This window comes from Zea mays, chromosome 5 (assembly GCF_902167145.1).
Source record: "Zea mays cultivar B73 chromosome 5, Zm-B73-REFERENCE-NAM-5.0, whole genome shotgun sequence".
NCBI lineage: Eukaryota > Viridiplantae > Streptophyta > Magnoliopsida > Poales > Poaceae > Zea > Zea mays.
Genome location: NC_050100.1, coordinates 64,980,935 through 65,004,170, shown reverse-complemented (window position 1 = coordinate 65,004,170; position 23,236 = coordinate 64,980,935). Strand labels below are relative to the sequence as shown.

General features: G+C 45.6%; 1 non-coding gene across 1 annotated transcript; it reads right to left on the bottom strand.

The window, feature by feature from the left end:
• Positions 1–17,323: 17,323 nt before the first annotated feature.
• TRNAN-GUU (transfer RNA asparagine (anticodon GUU)) lies at positions 17,324–17,397 on the bottom strand. The gene has a single exon. It is a non-coding gene; the product is annotated as a tRNA-Asn (tRNA).
• Positions 17,398–23,236: the final 5,839 nt, after the last annotated feature.

Below are 23,236 nucleotides of genomic sequence, written 5' to 3'. Positions count from 1 at the left end.
CTTAATTTTCTCATTATATTTGCAGAGATTGGAAGCGGCGTAAACTATTTGGCAGATGAGGCGCATGCGAGATATGTTCAGGATAAAATGGCAACGATGGAGGAGGAGGACGACGACACATCTAGATTGAGTGAGCTTATCGCCCTCGCAGAGGCAGGATTACATGAAGAAGAGGAGGACGACACATCAAGGTTGAGTGAGCTCATCGCACTAGCTGAGGCAGGATTACGTGCTCAAGAGGAAGAGGATGAGTTTATGTCACAGGCCGCCGCAGAGGTAGAGGCAGCTTATTACAAGAAGAAGTCTGATGAGGCTGAGGCTGAGGATGAGCTATTCTCCCAAGCTGCAGATGAAGCAGAAGCCAATTATTACAAAAGAACTGGTGACAAGTGTGATGCAGGACAATGCAGCAAGTGGAATGAGGTTGTTGTTGAGGATTGCGCGACGGATGACTCCGAAGATGAGTTACTCATAGATTGTGATTCAGACTGAAGAATTGTAGCCTAATATGTAGTATTTACGTATCAAAAATAATTTAGAACTCTAAAGATGCGTTACTTATTGCTTATTATGTTTTTTACAGTTCACAAATTTTTTTTGCAAGAGTTCCCCTTGTTTTATTAACAACCACAGTTCAAATAATCACATATTATAAGACATATAAGCATTTCAACATATAATACATCACAAAATAACATCGAATATAAAAACATCCACAGAACATAGTTCTTCATACAATGTCCACAAACAAAGTCCAAAATACAAGTTCCACAACACATAGTCCAAAACACATAACATAGTTCATATTACAACGTCTCCAGCATAAGTCCAAATCACACAGTCCATATCACAAAAGTATTCATTTCCTCCTAGTCTTACCCTTCCCCTTGGCCCCAAGAGCATCGGTGCCTGGAGTGTAAGGGTCTCGTGGACGCCTTCTACATGGTGTCAGCTGTGATGGCTGAGTTGTAGGAGCATCCTGCAACTGAGACGGTCCAATCTCCACCTGACCTGCGGCGCCAGCGCCAGCGCCAGCGTCGTCGTCGTCGTCGTCATCGTCCTCGTTGTCCTGGGCCACGTTCTCAAACGTGTCCCGCGTCGATCGCGACGAGCTGAGTCCTGCTGTAGATGGTACAACTGCACAAATGGGAGGTTGAACGTCCTGCTGCATACGAGGCACAGGCAGCTGCACGTCAACGCCCGCTAGAGACCGGCATCCACACCGAGCCGCTGCTCGACGAAGACGACGTGATACCCTCTGTAATCGAAATGTTAGTTAAAGACATATGTTACAACATACAAATAAACAAGTTTTCTGTTAGACATTGATACTCACTGATAGTAACGATAGCGTAGTAGTATCTGAAGTTCTCTGTGAGATACGCTCGAGTTCAACAACAGATACGAGCATAGAGTTTCCCTATCACAAGTTAAGACATTAGGATGCTCAAAACTAGACATATCCCATTGAATTGAAATCTCTAATTTTAGTAAAGAAATAGTTACCACTCTATCAAGGATTGGAGCAGCCTCAATTTGGGACCCGTGCCGAGCAGCTATGTCGAAAGCTGTGTCTTCGTCGTCTGACGATTCTTGCTCGGCGTAGTCTGCAGCTGTCCACTGTCCCTTCAGCTTGCACCTAGTCACACCAGAATACCAAATCAAATACCTCCGGAAGTTGTAGTTTGTGTGCGCCTGGTCATTCTCATAGTTCAGATCCCCCTGCTGGTCCCATTCATCAATGTAATCACGATGGTGCGTCTCGAAGTCTGTGACCTTCTTCTGTCTCTGTCTGTCGAACCTGCAAAAGTTAGAACCATATATTAGCGACTAACTGATATTTCAATTATTAGTTAGAATAACAAGTGCATGTAGTAACTCACTTATGAAGTTCTATTGAAGTCGAGAATGGCTCCACCGGAAACTCCTGGCGCAATCCGAACTGTCGAGCAACTCTGTGGGCAAGTGGTACTCAACAGCATAAAAACAGATGAGGGGACACCTCATGAGGTAGAGGTCCTCGTCTATTGAGCACATGCTGCTCAACTGTATGCTGGCGAAATATGGATCAAGATACGGTTGCCAAGTCACCTGCAAAAGTTTTAGAAAGCCCATGTAAGCACGCTGGTGTCGTGTGATAAAAGTAGAAAGGACATGTAAAAAGAAAAAAGGAGACAACTCACCATCGAAGGAGTAAGTGCGTCGAGCTCGTTTGAGTACTCCACGTAAGCACGCTGGTGTCGTGCGAATGGCTCCTCGACCTGGTCCCAGCGGTAAGCAGCCGTGGGCTTAAGCCGATGTCCGGCTACCACAAACCACTCACGAGGAGGAAACTCTCTGGGTCGCCCGACGGGTATGTGTGCCCACATCCACAGCTGTAGTAGGTAGACACATCCACCTAAGCTGGCGGTCCTCGACGAACGACGACAAGCCTCGCAAAGTTGCCTGTACAGGAAGGCCAACACTGCTGAAGCCCAGCTGTAACCTCCGGTCGTATCCCAGTCAGTCAGGCAGGGCAGAAACATCCATGACGCGCTGTCGCCTGTCGCGTCTGGAAAAAGAACTGAACCAAAGAGATGGAGAATCCAAGCTCGACAATGGTATCCAACCGTCTGCTCATCTGCACCAGGTGGACACTACCCAAAGCTCTGCCTAAGCCAGGTCAGTGGGACTCCGGTGTTGTGGCTACCTCGTAGCTCATCCGGAAGCAGTCTCCCAAGAAAGGCCTCCACCCTCTGCCTCCAACCGCCTGGTGATGCCTGACCGGTCACTGGACGACCCATAATGCTGAGACCAAGAATCTTCTGGCAATCTTCAAGCGTCACGGTCATCTCACCGCAGGGAAGGTGGAAAGTGTGAGTCTCTGGCCGCCACCTATTGGAAGACAAAAGAATACAAAATCATTAGTATGCAAAGTAGATTTGATAATTGTAAATATTAAACAACTAGAGAAGTCTTTACCTGTCGACCAGAGCCGTCAACGCCGCTGGGTTGAAAGTGGGCAGCCCACGGCGGACCTGGTACGATAAGACGTCCAAGCCAGCCCTCTGTAGGAGAGGAGTGTTCCTCTCATCATACCTCATCTCCTCCAGAAACCGGTCGTGGGTCCGGACCCGCAGAACGGGCAACACCTAGCAATCAAAAGAATTTTCATTAGTCAAATATAGGTCGCATATATTAATTCAAATATAGGTCGCAAATATAGCAAACAAAATATTACCTCTCCCTCTGCGGTGAGACGGCCTCCTCAAAAAGGGGGAAGTTAGCCTTGCTATGATCCTTTCGAAGAAGATTTTCTGCTAGATGTCGAGTGCACCATCTGTGGTGCATGGGTGCGTAGCCAGGAATCTGCTCTTGCACTGCATTAAGAATACCTTGGTGTCTGTCAGATATGACACCAACCTCGCGTCCAGGGCCTACGACATGGATGCGTACAAGCCGCAAGAACCAAGACCAACTATCTCTGTTCTCCCTCTCCACCAAAGCAAATGCCAAAGGAACCAGTGAGTTGTCTGCGTCGCATGATATGGCAACCAACAATGTGCCCTTATACTTCCCAAGCAGAAAAGTACCATCAATAGAGAGCACGGGACGACAATGCCTGAAGGCCTCTACGCACTGCGAGAAACACCAGAAAGCACGAAAAATATCTCTTTGCCGTTCCTCCATTCATTAGGTTTGGGGATGTACTCGTAATGCATGCCTGGGTTTTTTGCTTTCATTGCATTGAACAATGCTGGTAACTTCTCATAACCCTCCTCCCAATCCCCGTATATCATCTTCCATGCTCGCTGCTTTGCCCTCCATGCTTTCCCATATTTGATCCTGTAACAAAACAGCTCCGAAGTCATGGTCATAATTGACTTCACCTTCAAGTTTGGCTGACCCTTCAATATCCCCAATATCCTTTTCGCAATCAGGGTAGATGTCAACTGACGATGCTTAGAGCTCAGCTCTGTCTGGGCACAAGTGTGTGTACCTACAATTTTGGTGATCTTAAACTTTCCGGTGTCCTTCTGCCTTCGGGCACATACCCTCCAATTACATTCTGGCACCTCGCACACAACAGTGTAACGACGCTGTGCATACGAATGTCTCACCTTGAACGGCCTCTTCCGGTTCACAGAATATTCCTGTAGCCATCGTCTCAGTGTAGGCAGATCCTTGAAAAGTAAGCCAACCTTAATCTCAATGCTGTCGGTGTTATCCGGAGCCTCTAGCAGTTCATCGTCACGTCCTTCAGCATACGCACGGGTGGAATGACTTAAACTGCTAAATTCATGTACTGCAGGGTCTCGCTCCGGACACAAACGTCTTATGAGTTCAATTTCTTGCTCGGTCATTTCTTGAACCGGACGGTCATCATCAGAATCTACGGCCCGTGCAGCCTCATATGGCTCCTCCTCATCCTCAATCTGAACATCAACACTATTGGATGCCCTGCATATGTTGTCCATATTATATGACACAGGCACATCAATCTGAACATCAGCATTATTGATATGTGGAGATCCTGCATCGGGTCGGAGCAAGAAAAACCACATTACAAAGTCTAATCAAACGAAATAATGATGGATACGAACAATGTGTCGAAGACACTTACTAGGATGATCGTGAACTGGATCCTGGGTCAATGGGATCTCTTGGGGGGTACCACCGCATTAGAAGCCCCACAAACGCCGGGAATAGGACGAGAAATCCCATACTCGTGCGGACCCGATTGAGCATCGGGCACAACAACGACTTCTTCATGAAGCTCTACCAAAGGAACTTCAATACGAGATGCATTTGGCATTTGTGGAGATAACTCGACTGGACCTTCGCATTGACTAACAGGTAACTTTTGAACAACCACATCGAAACATGGTGGAACCATCGTCTTCACAATTTTTAAATATATCACCCAATCATCTTCTGAGGTAATGGAGATCAACCGTCGGACAACTGTTCCATATGTAATATGGGACAACAAACCCTGAATTGATATTCTAGGGTCGTTTATGTCGCAACTAATCTCCTCACAAGCTCGAGCCAAAAGCTGGTCAAAAGTTGGTCTTTCAACGAACAACATGGTCACGATCTTCATACCATCAAAAGTAACACTCCCATAAGCATCTATCTCCACCCTTCCTCCATGGTATAGTGTTACTAGGCTGTCCATCTATTGCAAAAATGGATTACTAACTCAATAATGGCTACATACTTAAGCCTACTAACTTACTAAGTAATAAATATATATTAACTAATAACTATACAGTAAATATTAAATAAACACATCAAACGAAATTACATAATCTATAAATAATGTACGAAAACTATGTATACCTGAGAACGCGTACGACTCCAGCTAACGGTGGAGAAGGTCAAGTCGGACGAACACCTACGTACAAAAAAACCAATTGTCAGTAAAAAATTTGGCAGCACCTCCCCTATAAAGTGATGTTTATAGAACCTGCAAATAAACGACAACACGATGGTTGCCAACACAGAAAACATGTAATATCAATGCGCTAAACAAAATGGTAACTATATAATCACTAAGAATTTACTAAACACTAACAATATACTACGCAACAAACTAGCTAACTATTTTAATAAACACTAACAACAAAATATCTAACTATTTACTAAACAATAAATAAGTGGATACCTAACTAATTACTACTAGTTTACAAACTAAGAAATTAAAAAAAAATACTGGTCGGCAGTGGGGGCGGGAGCTACCGGAGCCGGAGCGGGCGGTGGGGACTGGGCGGCGGGGACTGGTCGGACTCCGGGCTCCGGGCGGCGTGGGGACTGGTCGGCGGCGGGGACTGGGTGGCGTGGGGAGCGAGCTCGGGGCGGTGCTCCGGCGGGGACTGGGCGGCAGTGGGCGGGTGGCGGCGAGCTCGGGCGAGCTCGGGCGGCAGTGGACTGGGCGAGCGAGCTCGGGCGGGGCTCGCGGCGGCGAGCCGGAGCGTGGCCGGGGCGGGCGGGCGGCGGCGAGCCGGAGTTGGGGAAGGCGGCGGCGATGGCGGCGATTTGTGGACGGCGGCGGCGGTGATTTGGAATGAGCTGGGGAAGAGAACAAACGCGCGCAGAGAGAAGGCAGGTTTCGGTTTTTTCCTAGCTCGGCGCCAAGATCTGTGGCGCCGAGCTAGGTGCCACGCGGGACTGCCACGTCACGAAGCTCGGCGCCACAGGCTGTGGCGCCGAGCTGTGTTACCTCGGCGCCACAGGCTGTGGCGCCGAGCTTCGGGTCCAAACGTGCAAATAAAATTTCTGGGGGTCCAAACATAAATTTTTGACTCAAAAGGGGCTAAAAAACAAAAAATTCGGACGCCGATGCGGATACAACTAAAATATAATAGATTGTTGATTGCTGTCCTTCTGGTTAGAACGTGACAAATAAAATCAAGCTCGTCCTTGGATCGAGGTCGACTTGAGGAGGCAGATGTCCATACCGTAGGAGGACAGATGCGGCGGAACCGTCCAAATTATTCTAGCTTTTAAATGTTTAGGTCCCGTGTTATAAATGATGCCACATTTAAATCGGAATAAACTGTTGGATCTTTTATGGGCTTGGCCCATTTATTGAATAAACTCTATGGTGTGTAATGGTGGAGAATACCAATAGTACCACATTGGAAGTCTAAGGGTCTTTTGCCTTGACTTATATGGTGGGATTTATTCCACTTAACTTGAGAAGTCAAGAAATGGACAAGGGCGTGCCACACGCGCGCGCGCGCCGCCGCCGCCGCCGGCCGGGCGTGGCGTGGCAGGCAGGCAGGCAGGCAGGCAGGCGAGCGGGCGTGGTGTGGTTGTGTTAATTTTTAGCACTCACTAACCGCGTACGTCAGCCGAGTGACCCTGTCTCTTCGTCAGCCAGCCGAGTGACCCTTCTCCTTCAGCTGCCGACTTATGGCGTGACTCGGCGAGAGCTGGCCGACTCATGGCATAACTCGGCTTGAGCTGGCCGACTCTTGGCGTGACTCGGCGACCTTTCTCCTTCAGCTTCCCTCTGCGAGAGGTTAAATAGAGGAGCATCCCTGTCATTCGGTACACGCGACTTTCAGTCTCACAATCTAGCCGCCGAGTGAGGGTATTTCCATCTCGTGACTCTGCGCGCACAGAGAAGCGAGAGGGCAGGTGCCTCTGAAGCCGGTGCTGTTCGAGACCTTGCACGGGGGATCGGCAATTAGGTTTTTGGGGAGCGTCTACGCGACTGCCCAAAGTCTTCTTCCTGCTGACATGACAAGTGAAGTTGGACAAGGATCTAGATCCTCGGAGCGCATGGCAGGGTATGATCAATTCATCTCCTTACTGTTTTTCATTCTGCAAATTATATATGTTCATACCTGCTGTTTTATTTATAGCCATAAATTTATCCAATCTGTTTTGTCGTATTATATCATGACGTGTCTGATGCCTGATCATACTAGTAATATGATAAATTTGTTTGTCTTAATTTTACAGTCATGCTGTTTATGTTGCTATCTGTTTATTTTCAGTTGTTTCATAATAATACATGTTCCATGTTTGTTTGCTTATTATATTTATATGATTCATATGTTTCATGTTCTCTTGATCCATATTGTTATGGATATATTTGGGATAATGTTTTCTATGATTAAACATATTTTATATGTCATCATCATAATGTTAATTTATGGAATTAAAATAATACGGAAAATGCCTATATTTCTAACAATCCACAAACCTAATGTTAGGCATTTTTCTGTCAGAGGTTTTGCTGCTGTGTTAAAGCCTGATCCTTTTGATGGTAAAAACTTCTTGATATGGAAAGCTAAGATGGAATTGTGGCTAACTGCAATGTCTTGTTTTCATGCCGCTGAGGGCAAGCCTGCCAACTTACCTCCTGAGGATGAGGCTAAGTTTAAGGCTGAAGACAACCTCTTTCGAGGTGCAGTGATTAGCGCACTTGACACAAAATTCCAGAAAAGCTATATCATCCTTCCCACGGGGAAAGAGCTGTGGGATGCTCTTGTTGGAAAGTTTGGAGTTACTGACGCTGGTAGCGAGCTGTATCTCATGGAGCAGCTGTATGACTACAAGATGGTTGAGAACCGATCTGTAGTGGAACAGGCTCATGAGTTTCAGGCACTAGCTAAGGAACTCGAACTTTTTCCTTGTCCTTTGCCTGACAAGTTTGTGGCTGGCGGTATAATCGCCAAGTTGCCACCTTCTTGGAAGGACTTTGCTACCTCTCTCAAACATAAGAGACAAGAGTTCAATGTGGAAGAGCTCATTGGTACTCTTGATGTTGAGGAAAGGGCTAGAACAAAGGACAGTGGAAAAGGTGTTGAGACCTCTACTGCTAATGTGGTGCAGAAGAGAAACTTCCGCAAGTTTAACAAGAAGAAAAACCAGAACAAACCAGAAAACGCAAATAAACCTGTTCAAACAGCACAGTTTAAAAAGAAGAACAACAATAACAAGGGAAAGGGAGGATGCTTTGTCTGTGGCAGTGATCAACATTGGGCAAGAGAGTGCCCTGATCGCAAGTTCACTCAAGACAAGAAATCAGCTCATGTTGTAACCACTGAAACTGAAGGAGGAACATCTGGGTATGGTAATTCTTTACCATTTGTTCTTTCAGTCTGTAATTCACCTGAGTGGTGGATGGACAGTGGTGCAAACATTCATGTGTGTGCTGATGCCTCTATGTTCACTTCCTACCAGGTCGGGAGGTCTGGCGCCTTGCTGATGGGTAATGGGTCGCGTGCTCATGTTCTTGGTGTTGGTACGGTCATTCTGAAGTTTACTTCGGGAAAGACGGTGCCATTGAAGAGCGTGCAACATGTGCCCTCTATCAAGAAGAATCTCGTTAGCGCTTCTATGCTATGTCGAGATGGATACAAAGTTGTTCTTGAGTCTAATAAATGTGTTGTGTCGAAACATGGTACTTTTGTTGGTAAAGGATATGACTGCGGAGGCTTGTTCCGCTTATCACTGCATGATGTGTGTAATAAACTGGTGAATTCTGTTCATTTTTCTGATGAGTCAGATTTATGGCATTCACGTTTTTGTCATGCAAGCTTTGGCTGTCTTATGCGGTTAGCAAATATAAATTTAATTCCTAAATTTAACTTGGTCAAAAAGTCTAAGTGCCATGTGTGTGTTGAATCAAAACAACCCCGCAAGCCTCATAAGGCTGCTGAGGCGAGGAGTTTGGCACCTCTAGAACTTATTCATTCTGATCCGTGCGAGATGAATGGAATTTTGACCAAAGGTGGTAAAAGATACTTTCTCACTTTTATAGATGACTCCACTAGATTTTGTTATGTGTATCTCTTAAAAACAAAAGATGAAGCGTTCAATTATTTTAAGGCCTATAAAGCTGAAGTTGAGAACCAACTTGAGAGGAAAATAAAACGTTTAAGGTCTGACCGAGGTGGAGAATATTTCTCTAATGTGTTCGATGAGTTCTGCGTGGAACATGGTATTATTCATGAGAGGACTCCGCCATTCTCACCACAATCCAATGGGATTGCTGAAAGGAAAAACCGCACTCTAACAGATTTGGTGAATGCCATGTTGAGTACAGCGGGATTATTCAAGGCATGGTGGGGTGAGGCGATTTTGACAGCATGTCATGTCCTGAATAGAGTTCCAACAAAGAACAAAGAGATCACTCCATTTGAGGAATGGGAAAAGAGAAGATTAAATCTCTCATATTTGCGCACTTGGGGTTGCTTGGCTAAAGTGAATGTGCCAATCAACAAAAAGCGTAAACTTGGGCCTAAAACTGTTGATTGTGTATTCCTTGGGTACTCTTTTCACAGCACTGGGTATAGGTTCTTAATTATAAAATCTGATGTGCCTGATATGTATGTTGATACTATCATGGAATCAAGAGACGCAACATTTTTTGAGAATGAGTTTCCCATGAAGAATACACCTAGTGATACAAGTCATGAGACTATAATTCCCCATGAGCACGAACTATCGATTCCTATAGATCATGCTGAGGATTCCCACGTGCACATCCCTGAGGAGGATGACACTATAATCACTCGAAAGAGCAAGAGACAGAGGGTTGCAAAAATCCTTTGGTAATGACTTTATAGTGTACCTTGTGGAAGACACACCAACTACCATTAGTGAGGCATATTCCTCTCCTGATGCTGACTTATGGAAGGAAGCAGTAAGGAGTGAGATGGAATCTATTATGTCTAATGGAACTTGGGAGGTCGTTGACCGTCCTTATGGTTGTCAACCTATAGGTTGCAAATGGATCTTCAAGAAAAAGCTTAGGCCTGATGGTACAATTGAGAGGTACAAGGCAAGGCTTGTGGCCAAAGGATATACCCAAAAGGAGGGTGAAGATTTCTTTGATACCTACTCACCAGTGGCTCGACTGACTACAATTCGCACATTAATAGCCGTGGCAGCCTCTTATGGTCTTATCATTCATCAGATGGATATTAAGACAGCTTTCCTAAATGGAGAGTTGGATGAGGAGATCTATATGGATCAGCCAGAAGGGTTTATTGCGGATGGTCAAGAGAACAAGGTGTGCAGGTTGATAAAATCATTGTATGGCCTAAAACAAGCACCTAAGCAATGGCATGAAAAATTTGATAATACTCTTACAGCAGCTGGCTTTGTTGTAAATGAATCTGACACGTGTGTATACTATCGGTATGGTGGGGGTGAGTCTGTTATGCTGTGTCTTTATGTTGATGACATTTTGATCTTTGGATCAAATCTCAATGTGATTGAGGAAGTTAAAAATCTTCTATCGAGCAATTTCGAGATGAAAGATTTGGGAGAGGCTGATGTCATTCTAAACATCAAGCTTGTTAGAGAAGCTGATGGTGGGGTAACTTTGTTACAATCCCATTATGTGGAAAAGGTATTGAGTCGCTTTGGTTTTAGTGACTGTGATCCTGCTCCAACACCTTATGACCCCAGTGTGCTATTAAGAAAGAATCGGAGAATAGCAAGGGATCAATTGACATACTCCCAGATCATTGGCTCGCTCATGTACCTTGCAAGTGCAACAAGGCCAGACATCTCTTATGCTGTGAGTAAGCTAAGTCGGTTTGTGTCGAAACCAGGAGATGATCACTGGCGTGCTCTTGAGAGAGTGTTGCGGTATTTGAAAGGTACTATGACATACGGTATTCATTATACCGGAAACCCAAAAGTGCTGGAAGGCTATTGTGATGCCAACTGGATTTCTGATGCTGATGAGCTTTATGCCACAAGCGGATATGTGTTTCTGTTTGGAGGTGGCGCTGTTTCCTGGAAGTCTTGCAAGCAGACTATCTTAACGAAGTCTACAATGGAAGCAGAACTCGCAGCATTAGACACTGCTGGGGCTGAGGCCGAGTGGCTTCGTGATTTTCTATTGGACTTACCGGTAGTTGAAAAACCGATACCGGCTATTTCCATGAACTGTGACAACCAAACGGTGATTACAAAGGTTAACAGTTCTAGGAATAACATGAAGTCTACAAGGCATGTTAAGAGGAGATTGAAATCTGTCAGAAAGTTGAAAAACTCTGGAGTTATAACTGTGGATTATGTCCACACATCAAATAATCTGGCAGATCAATTTACTAAGGGTCTATCACGCAATGTGATAGAAAGTGCATCGAGGGAAATGGGTATGAGACCCATGTGAGATCTACTCTAGTGGTAACCTGCTCTATGTGATCGGAGATCCCGTGAAGTAGAGTGGAGAAACAAGCTAGGAGTAGATTGTGAGGAAAGATCCCTTCTTTAACTCATTTCTGATGCACATCTTTCCTATCTGTAAGGGAGGATGGTTTTTACCTTAATGTATTCCAAGAGTCTTATAAAGGTGAGATGTTGTCCTACAGAACATCTTCTGAGGAATACACCTATATGAGTCAGACTGCTAGTCACAGTCTATGGGACTTGGGTAATCCCTAAATACTCATGAAAGGCACTGAAGTGTGACTTATATGCTTCTAAACAGCGGGAATACCCTTCTGCAGCCTAGTATCAGCAAAGGATTTGAGTGAATCTTATTTCGCACAAAACTGTCAATTCAAGGCATAGTCCATTGTTCAGTTGTGAATGAGTGAAACTCTTATTCTAGATGGATGTTCAACTTAACAGTCTCCATCGAAACACTGGTATATCAAAGGATTGTGATTCTGATACTTCATCATTACAAACCCTAGAGTTTGGTGGGGATTGTTGGATCTTTTATGGGCTTGGCCCATTTATTGAATAAACTCTATGGTGTGTAATGGTGGAGAATACCAATAGTACCACATTGGAAGTCCAAGGGTCTTTTGCCTTGACTTATATGGTGGGATTTATTCCACTTAACTTGAGAAGTCAAGAAATGGACAAGGGCGTGCCACACGCGCGCGCGCGCGCCGCCGCCGCCGGCCGGGCGTGGCGTGGCGTGGCAGGCAGGCAGGCAGGCGAGCGGGCGTGGTGTGGTTGTGTTAATTTTTATCACTCACTAACCGCGTACGTCAGCCGAGTGACCCTGTCTCTTCGTCAGCCAGCCGAGTGACCCTTCTCCTTCAGCTGCCGACTTATGGCGTGACTCGGCGAGAGCTGGCCTACTCATGGCATAACTCGGCTTGAGCTGGCCGACTCTTGGCGTGACTCGGCGACCTTTCTCCTTCAGCTTCCCTCTGCGAGAGGTTAAATAGAGGAGCATCCCTGTCATTCGGTACACGCGACTTTCAGTCTCACAATCTAGCCGCCGAGTGAGGGTATTTCCATCTCGTGACTCTGCGCGCACAGAGAAGCGAGAGGGCAGGTGCCTCCGAAGCCGGTGCTGTTCGAGACCTTGCACGGGGGATCGGCAATTAGGTTTTTGGGGAGCGTCTACGCGACTGCCCAAAGTCTTCTTCCTGCTGACATGACAAGTGAAGTTGGACAAGGATCTAGATCCTCGGAGCGCATGGCAGGGTATGATCAATTCATCTCCTTACTGTTTTTCATTCTGCAAATTATATATGTTCATACCTGCTGTTTTATTTATAGCCATAAATTTATCCAATCTGTTTTGTCGTATTATATCATGACGTGTCTGATGCCTGATCATACTAGTAATATGATAAATTTGTTTGTCTTAATTTTACAGTCATGCTGTTTATGTTGCTATCTGTTTATTTTCAGTTGTTCCATAATAATACATGTTCCATGTTTGTTTGCTTATTATATTTATATGATTCATATGTTTCATGTTCTCTTGATCCATATTGTTATGGATATATTTGGGATAATGTTTTCTATGATTAAACATATTTTATATGTCATCATCATAATGTTAATTTATGGAATTAAAATAATACGGAAAATGCCTATATTTCTAACATAAACTGTAAGTCTGTCGGATCTATTCCGATAAAACCACTTACATCAAATCGAAATACCACTTCCTCATTCGAAGATGAGGTACAGAGAAATACAATAATACATAATACCATAATTCAAGGAGACGCTGACGAAGGTAGGACAAAGTGGCCCTTCGGAGTGCCCCTTCGTCGAACGGCAGGAGCCTAGGTGGTATCGTCATCCGCCTCCTCCTCATGGGCCTGCATCTCCTCCTCCTCCTCTTCATGGTGTTGCACCTCCTCCTCTTCGTCCTCCTCTGAGGCATGTGAATTGGGCGTGTTCGTTGCAATGATAAACACATAATTGGTCGAGTCGTTGCAATAGTAGGAATCAGTCACTTTCTAGATTTTGAACCTTATGAACAACTTCATCTTCCTCCGCACATAATTGCAATGATATTTAGATTTTCTACATAGCCAGATTCTCAGAAAAGCTGGTCAGAAAAATCTGAACCAAACAAGCCCAAGTTACTAGAGCCTCATAATACCTCAAGAAAGTTTGGTAATTTGGTCATCTATTTTTTTGGAGCACTGTACATTGGTGATAAAATTTGAAACGAGATGAGAGAAAAAATGTTCCAGAACATGTCCGCGACACATTTAAAATCCAAAGTTGCCAATAAACAAAACAAAAAAACTGATGGCAGAATGCAAAATAAAACATGTACACGAGACATCTTAAGTTTTAGAAAATAAATAAGAAGAGCACAAATTTAAAAAAATAGAAATAATGATGTTCATTTTTTTGTAAAATCTAAAAAAGATATAATAAAAACGCTAGAAAGAGGGTTTTAACCTCCATCCTTGTGGTTAACAGCCACATGTTCTAACCAACTGAGCTATTCTTGCTTTTGATTTTAATAATGAGTTTTTCGTCAACTTTAGGCCTATTTTCAGCGGTCGCTGGCTGCCAGAAAAAATCAGCCAAAAATAAGCATTAATTTTCGGCGGCCAGACGTCACCGCCGAAAACAAAGGCTGCCGAAAATATCCCAGGCTTATTTTCGGCGGCCCAATGAGACCGCCAAAAATTAATAATTTCAGAGATTTTTTTAAAAAAATGCAAAAAACAGCAATATAATTACAATAAAACCAGCAATTCATCAACAATATAATCACAATAAAATGACAGAAACATTAAATCCACAATTGCACAATTCACAAATAGTCCACAACATAAAGCTGGAGTCCATTACAACATCACAGTTCACAAATAGTCTATACAACATAAAGTTCACAAATAGTCCATTACAACACACAATTCGGCACAAAACTCAAACCATCACATATCGGGGTCGTTGGAGTTGTGACCACTACATCCAGAAGCGAAAAACTCATTGACGAAGTCGTGTAACGGGTTTGGATTCTAAAGAAAAAAGAAAACATTAATAACGGCAGTGTTTACATGACCAATATTCAAATAAATTGTTTGACAAACTAACCTCTCTTGTAGTAGCTCCCTCCCCTGCATAAGCTCCTCCTGGTGCTGCTATCACCGGTGGTGGCGTGTTGTGGCACATGACCCCCGATCCCTACAAAAATAAGTTTAGTCAAGATTTGAAAGTTTAATACAAACGACAAGTCTTAACTAAATTGAAGCACCTGAGGTGGAGGTGGCGGAGCATGTAATCCCCACTGAGGCATCGGCGCATGAAATTGAGGGAAAACAAATGGTTGTTGTTGTGCCTGCTCCGGAAACCAAGACTGTTACAAATACAATATATTAGTTATAGGACCAATATCGACCGTGTTGAGAATAAATAAGACACTTACGTTCATTGCTTGTTACGCATGTGCGTTGTAAGCAGCCATGTACTCTGATTGATGTTGGAGGAATTTCATTTGTTGTTGCCGCATCTCTTCACCAAACCTTTCTTGCTGCTCCCTCATAGCGTCCTCCATGCTAGATACAGAGCGTCGACTATGGCTGCTACCACAACCCGCCTGCGACGAAGAGCCGCCACGAGAACGCAACTCCGTCGTATCGATCACACCGGTAAACATAGAATATCTTGAAAAACAAGAAAATTAGCTATTCGGTCATAGTTCCAATATTATTGAAAAAATTCACAAGTTAATATCGTCCATGTGCCTTTCCTCCAATAGAATGCACAACTTCAGCGTCGATGGTAGGCGCTCCTCGCCAATCATAGTGTTCTCCATACTTCCTAACCATCTCCTGCCCGTATGTCTCCTGCAATACAATATGAATGTTCAGCACACATGTAATTTATAGCTATATGGCAAGAAAACATTAATCCTAACAACAACTAACCATACGCTCAACGGCCGCTTGACTACATAGCTCATCGGAGATTTCACTGTTTTTCGCTCTATGCCCTCTCCTATAAACGATGATTGGGCTCGGGACAACTCCAGTTTGAGCCTTCTGCAAATATATGAGTTTAAACCGGTTTCATTTCTCAGTAAAACAGAATAATACATACTCACCATTTGCTTCACCAACCGAATGTGCCCATCAGCCCCATAGGTATGGTTAACTACGACCTCATCATCATCCTTGTCCTGCTGATGGCGCTGCCTATGTCGATTCATGTTTGACTTCTCAATCCACTCTGGCGAAGCCCATATCTCACACAAAGCCTTGTAAGCCTGCGGCTGGTGTTCCATCCATGGAAGAGTTACCTGCATATAAGCGTGAGCTCAAAATTACATTCACATCTGAATGAACTGCTAAATTAGATTTTTACCTCCATGTACTAGTCTACAGTCAAGTAGACATCCGAATATTGTCGAAAGTTGTTGATAGAATATCCTCGGCGCTTCATATACGCGTTCACAACCTGTAGACGAGCATTGGAAAATGCATCTCTGCACACCTTCTTCGCATTTTTCTCTAATACTCAGTCTACATGCTCTTGAGCCTCAGGTTCCACACGATAGCGTCTCTGTCCAACATCGAAAATAAATTTAGTTTCAAACAAATCATAAAATGTTAGTTTCAAACATTACTCTTATACCCAAAAGTCGTGCTTCACGACGCCTTGAGCTGTTCCATATGTAGCATGTGGAGCTAGTGCGAAGTGCGACCAGCTAGTGCAAGGAACCACCACACCTTTCGGGTCGGTGACAATTTCTGGATTATGTAGACGACAGAGGTTACCTAAGACTTGTTTAACCTGTCTATGGTGACCTCAGCCGTCAAAAGACGTGTCATCTCATTGGCTGCATGACAAAAAACAAGGAAGTCATGTCATATATATAGTTTACAATAAACAAATAAGTAAGAACAAAGTGGCCAAACATGAGTACCTATCACCAACCGGGATGATCAGTGCCCGAGCTTCAGATTGTGCAGGCGCTGACGGAGGTAGGACAAAGTGGCCCTTTCGAGTGCCCCTTCGTCGAACGGCAGGAGCCTCGGTGGTATCGTCATCAGCCTCCTCCTCCTCCTCATGGGCCTGCACCTCCTCCTCCTCATGGTGTTGCACCTCCTCCTCTTCGTCCTCCTCTAAGGCATGTGGATTGGGCATGTTCGTTGCAATGATAAACACATAATTGGTCGAGTCGTTGCAATAGTAGGAATCCGTCACTTTCTAGATCCTGAACCTTATGAACAACTTCATCTTCCTCCACACATAATTGCAATGATATTTAGATTTTCTACATAGCCAGATTCTCAGAAAAGCTGGTTAAAAAAAAGCTGAACCAAACAAGCCCTAAGTTACTAGAGCCTCATAATACCTCAAGAAAGTTTGGTAATTTGGTCATCTATTTTTTTGGAGCACTGTACATTGGTGATAAAATTTGAAACGAGATGAGACAAAAAAAGTTTCCAGAACATGTCCACGACACATTTAAAATCCAAAGTTGCCAATAAACAAAACCAAAAACTGATGGCAGAATGCAAAATAAAACATGTACACGAGACATCTTAAGTTTTAGAAAATAAATAAGAAGAACCAAAATTTAAAATATTAGAAATAATGATGTTCATTTTTTTTGTAAAATCTAAAAAGATATAAAAAACGCTAGAAGGAGGGCTTGAACCTCCGACCTTGTGGTTAACAGCCACACGCTCTAACCAACTGAGCTATTCCAGCTTTTGATTTTAACAATGAGCTTTTAGGCGACTTTAGGCCTATTTTTGGCGGTCCCTAGCTGCCAGAAAAAATCAGCCGAAAATAAGCGTTTATTTTCGGCGGCCCAAGGAGGCTTCCGAAAATTAATAATTTTAGAGAAAAAATGAAAAAATGCAAAAAAGCAATATAATCACAATAAAACCAGCAATTCATCAACAATATAATCACAATAAAATGACAGAAACATTAAATCTACAATTGCACAATTCACAAATAGTCCACAACATAAAGTTAGAGTCCATTACAACATCACAGTTAACAAATAGTCCATACAACGTAAAGTCCATTACAACACAGAATTCGACACAACTCAAAACATCACATATTGGGGTTGTTGGAGTTGTGACCACTACCTACAGAAGCGAAAAACTCGTTGACGAAGTCGTGTAACGGGTTTGGATTCTAAAGAAAAAAGAAGACATTAATAACGGTAGTGTTTACATGACCAGTATTCAAATAAATTGTTTGTCAAACTAACCTCTCTTGTAGTAGCTCCCTCCCCTGCATAAGCTCCTCCTGGTGCTGGTATCACCGGTGGTGGCGTGTTGTGGTCCATGAGCCCGGATCCCTACAAAAATAAGTTTAGTCAAGATTTGAAAGTTTAATACAAACGACAAGTCTTAACTAAATTGAAGCACCTGAGGTGGAGGTGGCCGAGCATGTAATCCCCACTGAGGCATCAGCGGCTGAAATTGAGGGAAAACAAATGGTTGCTGTTGTGCCTGCTCTGGAAACCAAGACTATTGCAAATACAATATATTAGTTATAGGACCAATATCGACTGTGTTGAGAATAAATAAGACACTTACGTTCATTGCTTGTTGCGCCTGTGCGTTGTAAGTAGCCATGTACTCTGATTGCTGTTGGAGGAATGTCATTTGTTGTTGCCGTAGCTCTTCACGAAACCTTTCTTACTGCTCCCTCATAGCGTCCTCCATGCTAGTGTAACGCCCTGAATTTGGGGGTAGAATTTTTTCTTCTTTTCCCTCACCAAATTCAGGTGTTACCCTTTCCTTTTCCCTTTTCTCCTCGCTAAACCTTGATCTTTTCCAAAGTTATAGCGGGATTCGGCTTGAGATCCCATGTAAAGCAAACCTTGATCCTTTCTTACTGCTGAACCATGCATTCTTTTTAATTGTTTGAAAATGTAAACGCATTCATCTAGGAAATAGATATTAAAAAAAAGGAAAATCCTTTCCTCTCTCCCATCCCCCCTCCTTCCCCATTTTTTGGCCCAGCCCCCCCCCCCTCGCGCCCCCACTTTGGGCCCAAAGCGGCCCAGCCGCGCCCCCTCCCCCTGCACGCCGCCGCCGCCCCCCCCCTGCGCGGTAAGCCCTCCCTCCTCCCTCTCCGCTCCCCCTCCCTCCCTCTCCCCGGCCATGGCGCCCCCGCCACGGCCGCGCCCGCCCGGCGCTGTCCCGGCCGCACCCCCGTGCGCGTTCACCCGACCCCGGTCGCGCCGCCCGGCCCCGGCCGCCCTCATCCCGGCCCTGGCCATGGCGCCCGCCCCGGCCGCCCCGGCCCCTGGCCACGCCCGCCCGCCCTGGCGTGCCCTACTCGCGTCGTGACGGCCCCGGCGCGGCCTCGAGCTCGGCCCAGCGTGCTTGTGGCGCGCGGCCTTGAGCTCGGCCAGCGCGCGGCCCCGACGTGCGCACGGCTAGTTCGCGACGCGTGCGTGCGGCCTTGCGCGCGTGCTCGCGTAATGCGCGGTGCCTTGGCATGGCTCACCGTGCCCTCGTCTACCCCCAGACGTGCCCGTCTACCCCCCCTATATTTTATGCGTGCTAATCACGTTGTTCGTGTTAATAAAATAGGAAACTCAATTTAGAAATTGGTTACGTTAGTTAATTCATATAGTTAATCGTCTATCTCATTTAATGTTGATCTACTAAAAGTGGTTATGTTTCTACTAGCGCATGTGGCTAATACTGGTTAGTGAAACTCGATAGAATAAAGTCACGTAGCGCTTAGTTATGCATCTACCCGTGATACGTTTCGCGTAAGCTTTAACCCCGCGAGACCTCCCCCCCGTTTCCTTCTGACCCTGGTAAATGCAATATCGTATGTCATATTCTATGCACGTTTAGTCTACTTGTTCTCTTGTATGGTGTACTGTTTGTTTCCTAATTTGAATGGATAGATGTATGTATGTTTGCATTCGCATAGAGAACGATCCGGTTGAAGAGCCCGAAGAACTAGCAGGAGAAGCCCCTGAGCAGCAGTCGGTTGGTGGAGGCAAGTGTCCCTTGACCTATCTCTGTCCTATTCATTCTTTAATTCACCTCCCGCATTACACATTTATGCCTAAGGATTTACTAGCTTTGTTATCCATGTCCTTGTTTACCTATTTGGCTTGGATTATTATTGCTTAGTCTTATGCTATTGCTCCACTCTAATCAATGAACATGATGAGATTATCTATGATACGTTGTTTTCCCTTCTCTTATTAAGATGTTATACTTGTGGCCTTTAAGGGGGCTCGAGCGGTTTCTCGAGTGCCTCTCCGTAAGGACCTGTTCTTTGGATGACCGCCCGGGAAAACAGTGCAACCATGAGGGTGGAATGGGGTGCCCTTAGCTGAATAATTAGAGGATTCGGGGTGTAGTTCGCTTAGCCGTTGTGTCGTCAATGGGGCTCGGTGTATGCAGCTCGCTCTGCCAAGCTTGGGTTCGCCCCTTGGGGAGGAGTGCGGTGCATTTAGGAAACCTAACGGGTGGCTACAGCCCCGGGGAAACTTTGTAAAGGCTACGTAGTGATGCCCTGCTGGGTCACCTTGGTAGTGATCAATGGAGAGTCATGATCTCCGGGCAGAAAGGGAATCACAGCTTGTGGGTAAAGTGCACAACCTCTGTAGAGTGTTTGAAAACTGATATATCAGCCGTGCTCGCGGTTATGAGCGGCCAAGGGAGCTCCAGTGATTAGTGGTACTTGATCAGAGACATTTTGGTTTATTGGTGGCAATGAGGTTGATGGTTCTGGTTATGACTGTGGTGCTGGTAAGTGGTATTCTTTCCGTTTGGAAAGGGTACATCGGGCTAATAACTTGGGTTAATGCTAAAACCTGGCTTTCTACTAGTAAATAATAATCTGACCAACTAAAAGCAACTGCCTGACTTATCCCCACATAAAGCTAGTCCACTACAGCCAGACATGATACTTGCTGAGTATGTTGATGTGTACTCACCCTTGCTCTACACACCAAACCCCCCCATCCCCAGGTTGTCAGCATTGCAACCACTGCTCAGGAGAAGATGAAGCTGTGGAAGGAGACTTCCAGGAGTTCCAAGACTACGACGAGTTCTAGGCGTGAGTTAGCGGCAACCCCTAGTCGGCTGCCTGTGAAGGTCGCGTTTATCTACATTTCTTTTCCGCACTTTGATTTATTGTAAAGACTATGTGGATGTCTCAGACATATGATGTAATCGACTATTTCCCTTTTTAATACTATTTGAGCACCGTGTGATGATGTCCATGTTATGTAACTATTGTGTACGTGAATTGCTGATCCTGGCACGTACATGGTTCGCATTTGGTTTGCCTTCTAAAACCGGGTGTGACATAAGTGGTATCAAAGCCGTGCTGACAGTAGGACCGCTAACCTAGAGTAGAATGGTCGTTCTAAGGAATATAGACCTCTGTCCCTGCCTTGACTTTGATATCCCTTAAAAAGTTGGTCATATTGACCAAACCTATGTTCTACTATATATTATACCTTGCTGAAAATTATGTTTTATTCTAATCCTTCATTTATTTATGGTTCATTACTTGCTGGTCATACTAGTTCTGTTCTCACTCTTTTGGTTGCAGTGTCTTTTGTAGATGGCTCGTCTTAGACACACTGCACGAAAGTCTGTCATCCCCTTCTTACCCTCTCGTCTCGTGGAGCGTCCGCTTCGCCGTCCCATGGCCGGTCAGTCCAGTCACTTGGAGAGGCTGCACCACCGCCTGCATGAGGAGCAGGAACGTCGACGACAGGAGCAGCAGGGCTCTTCCTTCTCGCTCCAGCAGGAGATAGAGTCCGTGAGGAGCTGCTCCCCTATGCTTCCTCTGGAGGCGCCCCCTGCACCACCACAGGGCGCCCCAGCCTCTAGAGTAGCTGCTGGAGGAGACCCAGACGACGGAGGTGGCGACGACAGCTTGAGCCACGACACCGACTTCTCTGCCGACCAGGAGCCAGAAGGATGGGTTGCTCGACCCATCACTCGCGACGCTGCTCGCGGGTGTCACTTCCACGACGCGCTCGACACCCTGCTACGTTGGGCACTTAACCGGCGTACTTGGTCCATCGAGTATCGCTGTGTGGTCTACCAGCATAGTCGCGGGATCTACCCGGACCGCTGGGAGGCGACCTGCTTAGTGCGCCGCCCAGAGAACAGTCTCCAGGGTGCGGAGGCCTGCTCAGAGCACTATTCCATCTCTGAGCAGGACTCAGCTGAGGCGGCCATGCAAGATGCTGCACGGCGTGCGCTTTCGCACTACTGCTCGGTTCTCGGTGGGGTAGCTGACGGTCTCAACCTGAAGTATTACCCCCGCCGTCCATCTGGCAGCACAGGAGGCGTGATTGTTTCACCTGTCGGTGAGGATAATCCTAGGTTGAGCAGCGCAGTCAACCTAGCCGCCGTGCTAAACACGGAGCTAGACCATGCGCTAGACGAGTTGAGTGGGGCTTGTGCTGAGATTGCCCTGCTGCGGGCTGAGCGCGCGGAGCGTCGTCACCTGGACGATGGTTCCCCCGCTCCCGTCAGGACTCAGCACCCGTACCGCTCACCTCGGCGTGGACACCAGTCTTATGGCAATCCCGACTGCAAGACCAAGATAAATCTAGAACCATAGATCGTTAGAGTTGGATCTTGTAATTAATACAAAATATATACGTAGAAGCTACAGTCTTAGCGTTAGTCTCGCTCTTAGTTAGTCTTAGTTAGACAGGGTAGTTTGCTATATCCTGTGCATTTATGTTTGTCATGATGAACTATGTTTGATTTGGATCTTTGTAATGACTGTCACCAGAGTGCGGGTACCCCCTGCATTTTTGGTTTACCGGATTATATGTTAATGGAGTTAGTTATCTAGTTGGGAAACCTTTTATTCCACTTTCCTCTTTATCTGAGAAGTTGTGTGGTCTGTGTTGGAGATCAGTGAAGATGCTCGTCTGTTCAGTGTGGTGGAGAATTCTATACTCTTTTCTTATGCTGCAAGATTTGCAGGATCAGTTCTGATGTGTGGTTGCATTCTGCAGATGTCAGAGAACAGGCGCAGAGGAGGAAGGCGTGCTCAACAGGAGCAAGCCGCTCAACAGGAAGAGGTGCCCCAGCAACAGCAGCTGCCGCCCCACTCCCGATGTCCATCGAGCAGATGTTTCTGATGTAGACTCAGGCAGTTCAAGCCATCGGTCAGACTCTGGCCACTATTCAGCAGCAGCAGCAGCAGGCACCACCTCAGCCTCAGATGCCTCAGATGCCCAGGGACAAGCGTGCTGAATTCATGAGAGGTCATCCCCCAACGTTTGCTCATTCTTCTGACCCCATGGATGCTGAAGACTGGCTGCGCACTGTGGAGCGGGAGTTGCATACCGCTCAGTGTGATGACAGGGAGAAAGTCCTGTATGGTCCCCGTCTGTTGAGGGGAGCAGCTCAGTCATGGTGGGAGTCTTATCTCGCCACCCATGCCAACCCCGACACCATCACCTGGGAATAGTTCAGAGGTAGCTTTCGTCAGTACCATGTTCCTGCAGGTCTGATGACAGTGAAGAAGGAGGAGTTCCTGGCCCTCAAGCAAGGGTCATCGTCTGTCAGTGAGT